This window comes from Muntiacus reevesi, chromosome 4 (genome assembly GCF_963930625.1).
Source record: "Muntiacus reevesi chromosome 4, mMunRee1.1, whole genome shotgun sequence".
Taxonomy (NCBI): Eukaryota; Metazoa; Chordata; class Mammalia; order Artiodactyla; family Cervidae; genus Muntiacus; species Muntiacus reevesi.
Genome location: NC_089252.1, coordinates 56,796,191 through 56,802,190, shown reverse-complemented (window position 1 = coordinate 56,802,190; position 6,000 = coordinate 56,796,191).

Here is a 6,000-nt window from a genome sequence, read left to right as displayed (position 1 = left end):
CATTTTTTATAAGCCATGTTAAGCGCTTCTCTTTGAACCATAAAGCTGCATTTTTGCCATCTCTAAGTGGAAACCAGTCTGTACAAATAACATAGAGCTCCTAAGTGCAAAATCACTAAAGAGGGGAAAAAGGTATTTTGCAAAATCTTTTGTTATCCAGGAAGATGATACCCATCTACAAAGAACCAAGTAAGTGAGTAAGTAAGTAAGTAAGTGTAGTTGCTCAGTCATGCCCGACTCTTTGTGACCCCATGGACTGCAGCCTACCAGGCTCCTCTGTCCATGAGATTTTCCAGGCAAGGATACTGGAGTGGGTTGCCATTTCCTTCTCCACGGGGTCTTCCCAACCCAGGGATCAAATCTGGGTCTCCTGGCACTGCAGGCAGATTCTTTACCGACTGAGCTACAAGGGAAGCCCACAAAGAACCAAAAGACCATTCTTTAATATATCATTATAGAACTGAAGCAAACAACCAGTCACCCGATGGTTCGATCAGATCAATGTTAAGTTTAAAAAAATGGAGGGTGAAATTGCTAGCCATTATCATGCATATATTTCTCTTCCTCAACCAACTTTGTTGATGAAATCTTTCACTTTTTAGGTAGCATATATATTTTACTGGAGAAGGAAATGGCAAACTACTCCAGTATTCTTGCCAGGGAAATCCCATGGACAGAGGACAGAGGATCTTGGTGGGCTACAGTCCGTGGGGTTGCAAGAGTCTGACAAGTCTTAGTGACTAAACCACCGACCACCAGCATGTATTTTACATTGAAATTCAGCAGCTAATTCAGTTTTTTAGTCCCTTCTACTTCTTTTTCCTTTTATTCAAGAAACTGACCATGGTTTCATACTGATGCATTCAGAAATTTTAAAGCCAAGGGTAACCTGGACAAGGGCTTGTATTCCAGGAATAAAGTTCTGCCATTAGTGTAGAGACCCACAGTTTTGAATGATAGGGCTTGCATTTTTTCACTGATGAGCATGCAGATTTTACAGTGGAGGAAGTGAACCTGTCTGCTCTGATCTAGGACAGGCCTTGACAAATGAAAATGCAGAGAACTGCTGTTACCCTGGGAACTGGGGACAGTTAGATAGAAAAGCAGTCTCCCTGCTGGCCAGACAGTAAAGAACCTGCCTGCAATGTGAGCGACCCAGGTTTGCTCCCTGGGTCAGGAAGATCCCCTGGAGAAGGGCATGGCAACCCACTCCAGTATTCTTGCCTGGAGAATCCCATGGACAGAGGAGCCTGGCAGGCTACAGTCCACGGGGTCGCAAACAGTCGGACACGACTGAGCAATTAGTACTTTCACTTTAGGAAAGCTGGAAGGCAGAGCAAGGGCCACTCACTCAAAGTCCTAGAGGCCCTTTCATTGGTGGTCAAGTCTTGTTTTTGTTTTGGGAACTGTAGTCCATTCTTCAGAAATGTTCTTTAGGCAAATCAGATGCAGGAGCTATGTTTCTGATTGAAGAAGGGGACTGCAGGAAGGACAGAGGTCCTCCTTATGGGATTCTGTCATTCGCCCTTTCATGACCCCTTCTAGCCAACCCCAGCATTCCTCAGGGTTAGTGTGATTACCCCTGTGACCGATGCCAACTCTCTCATTTTACAGGTGAGAAAACCTAAACCAACAGAAATGCAGGGTTTTTATCCATGTGACACTAATCAATATTTTTTTGGCAGGAACTAAGTTACTTTCATTGTCCTTTGCCAGAGGTTGACAAACTTCTTCTAAAAAGGGCCAGATAGGAAACAAATTCTGTGGGGCATCTGGTCTGTGGATTCTTCATCTCTGCTGCTGTCGTGAGAAAGCAGACATGACAATACATCACCAAATGGGTTGGTTGTGCTCCAATAAAATGCTATTTATGGAAATAAATTTGCATTTTATATAATTTTCATATGTTCTCAAATGTATTCTTATAGTCTTTTTTAAAAAATCAAAAAAGTAAAGATCATTTTTGACTCCTGGAGCTGTACCAAAATAGATGTCATGCTATATTTGGCTAACAGGCCATAGTTTGCCATCCCCTGCACTATACCATCTCTTTGTCCATCTTAACTGGTACTTCTCAGGCACTACTTTAAAATAGGTTAGACGTTTTTCGGGTTCACAAAGCACCATTATTTCCCACTGATGTCTTCCAGCCAGCTGCTCTGCGGCCCTGATCTGGTCATCCTTTGCATCCCCTCCTCCGCCCACGTCTTACAGTCTCACCTGAGAGTTAAGGGCGTTTACTGAAATATGAGGATGCTCATGACTGTTTACCCCTGCACATGTGAATGCCTACTCAACCACAATCAAAGCCAGACCTGGTTTGACTTCCTGTCTATATCCAGTCCTCCCAGTTTCCGCGATGCTGAGTGAGAAGAGGACCTGGGTCCCGCCCTCTCGGTCCTCGTGATGCTGTTGAAAGATGCACTTTGCTTCCTCTTCTCAGACGTTGTTCCCCTGAGCTAGATTCTTCTAAATTGATGAAGGTCAATAACATCACAAGCAGCAACATTTATAAGACTAAATAAATAATAACTAACATTTTCCCAGCAATCATTACAGGATACAAAATAACGATAGTTAAGTATAATCTATCTTCAAACCTAGGATTAATCCCATCTCTGCCACTTTGATCTGTGTGATGTTGGGCAATTTCCTTAAGTTGCCTTGACTTGTTTTATCATATATAAAATGGTAATGACAATAGCAGTATGTTCCTTATAAAGTTTTAGAACCAAAAGATTTAATATATGTGCCTGGTAAATGTGAGGTGTTATAAACATAGCACTGTTCAGCGTGTTAAATCTAGACATTGTCCATGTATATCATGAAAATATTAGTTAAGAATTGAATGCTTACCAGAGAAATCAGGAAATACTCTAAAGTCTTTCTACACACTGAATAATTTAATTTTTTTATAATCCTCTGAGACAGATACTATTAAAATGTATTTAAAGATGAAGGAGCTAAGACACAGAGAAATTAATGTAGCTAGCCCAAGGTCACATACCTGGTAAATGGTAGAGTCATTCTTACAAGCAAAATAATTGAGAGTCAGTGCTGAACAGATGTGGGTTGAAAGTTCATATGATCCTATAACTGAAATCCAAGTGTCAGGTGAATTCAGGCTTTGATAGTTCCTGGAATATTAAATATAAGAGACATCTCTTGAAACCTAGAAGAGTGAGTTACAAAAAATGACAAGAAAGTACTGCTTTACACAGTGGGCAGGGAATCCAGGGAATTTATTACCTTAGGAAGCTCCAGAGGCTTCTAGAAACCTGACCTAACCAGGTGAGGTTGTTCTTTGGGGAGGAGGGAAAGACTATATCTCCCCTGCCCCACATATTACTTGTTAGGTTAAAGAATGATGGCTTAAACAAAATATTAGCCTGGTTTAGAATAGTAATCTTATATTATTCTTGCTTTAGTAAGTTTTGTTTTCCATTTTTTAAAACTTTCTCCCCCATGTGTGTGTGTGTATGTTAAGTCACTTCAGTCTGTCCAACTGTTTGTGACCCCGTGGACTGCAGCCCACCAGGCTCCTCTGTCCATGGGATTCTCCAGGCAAGAATACTGGAGTGGGCAGCCATGCCCGTCTCCAGGGGATCTTCCCAACTCAGAGATAGAACCCCTGTCACTTATGTCTCCTGCACTGGCAGATGGGCTCTTCCCCACCAGCACCACCTGGGAAGCCTTGCTTACACTGTAATCAGGTGGGTGCCTCCCAGGGCAGCAGGAGGTGGGCGGACACCTGCCGACTCGCGGGATCCCAGCGCAACAGCCCCTGGGGTTTTAACCCCAGGCGGGAGCCTCTGCTCGCGTGTCCCCAGTGCTTTTGATCAAGGGCCAGACTCAGAAGATTGACAATTAACTCAGGATCTGAAGGGATTGTTTTGAGAGCATCTACAAAAATTTAAACACCCCAGTGGGACAGCTACAAGCGTTTTACACAACCATGAGTTTGAAATCTAGGGGCACATCATTATGCTATTTGGCTCTAAATGATTCCCACTATGTTTTCTTGCAGTCTGTAAAGACTGAAACTTCAAAAGACATTAATTAATTGCTGACAGTTTTACCAGCATGCAGTGGGGAAAAAAATGAACAAACAAAAGATAAAACAATTTTGGCTAAATAGTTGTGCTGTTGAAAAACACTTTTTTTCACCTTTAGGTAGAAAGCGTTTCATTATAGAGTTTTCAAATATTCCCAAGGGTTTACACATATCTCAGGTTACAAAAGCTCAATTTTCTTCTTTTTCTTTTTGTCCAATTATCTCCTCCTTTACCATTAAAGTTGGGTAAAAATAATATCTTGATATAATAATTGGTTGTGAATTAGTCATTTCAGTGAGCTATCTTGCTCCACAAACCTGTTTTACTTTTGTGGTTCCTACTTTAATAGATGATATCACTGAAGCTAGAAACCTTAGAATCCACTCAGAATTACCCATAGTCTCCCAAACGCACACTACCTTGGGCATATGTATCTAATATCACCACAGCCACTGAACTTACCAATGTCTTGCAACAGATACCAATATCTATTGGTTTTTTTTTTTTATTTAAAAAATTTTATTTGTTTATATTTTGGCTGTGCCACACATCATGTGGGATCTTAGTTCCAACTAGGGATCAAAACCACACCCGCTGCATTGAAAGGGTGAAGTCATAACCACTGCACCACCGGGGGAGTCTCTACCATAATTTTTAAAGACTGCCTCCATGTCACTTTTCAAAAACCTTCCTTAAGCCTTTAAAGTAGAATTATTTGCTCCTTCATTTGTACTTTCATTTTCATGTAATAGTGTATTAAAATATTAAAACAAAGATGTGAACAGTCATTGGAAACAGGAGTTTGAATCTTAGCTCTGCCATCTAATTATAAGCAGGTGATATAACTTCTCTGAGCTTCAAAAGATATCTGTAAAATATGGACCCAGGAGGTTTTTGTAAAGATGGAATGAGCCAGCGCAGTGGTAAGCATATTATCAATGATCAATAAATATTCATTTTCTTCCCAATATTTACTGCAACCTCCGTCAACTGTGATATAACTGGTCATGACCGTGTGTGATTTGTGTGTATATGTGTGTATCTTGTATGAGCTTCCTGAAGATAGGAACCTTCCAGCACAAAATAAGTCTCAGTAAACATTCATCATATTGAATTAAGTCCTAAGTCTATGTCTATCCTTCAGTTATATTATTAATACTATAGTCAATACAATTATTTTTATTTAAATAGATAAGTTGAATTACTTTATTAATTTTTGTATTTTACCTTGTTATTTTTTCCCCAAAAATTTGATAGGTAAATCAATATGTGATTATCTGAGTTATAGCCATTAAAATAATAAAAATGAAAACAACGAATAAAAACAATGAAAACAATATCGGTATTCAGTTCAGTTCAGTTCAGTCACTCAGTTGTGTCCGACTCTTTGCAACCTCATGAACCACAGCATGCCAGGCCTCCCTGTCCCTCACCAACTCCTGGAGTTTACTCAAACTCATGTCCATTAAGTTGGTGATGCCATCCAACCATCTCATCCTCTGTTGTCCCCTTCTCCTCCTGCCCTCTATCTTTCCCAGCATCAGGGTCTTTTCAAATGAGTCAGTTCTTCGCATCAGGTGGCCAAAGTATCAGTATTAGGTTTCTTTTTCAAAGTCAGATGTTTGACATCATAGAAGCTATATGTGTGTGTGTGTGTGTGTGTGTGTGTGTGTGTGTGTGTGTGTGTAGCTATAAAGCTATGTTTTCTTAAGGACAGGTATTTCATATTAAAAAATATGGGCCTTAATGTTAAAATTATAGCTGAAAGGGCTAAGAGCCCAGATCCATTAATATTAGAAATGAGTGGTAGAATCTAATGTCAGGAACTAATGGCCCCGTAATATAAGGAACATATTTTAATTAAAAGTAAAATCCGCAGCCTATCTGAGATTAGTCCTTTCCTGGTTGCCACCCAGGAACAGCAGGAGGGGCGAGTGAAGAGAGC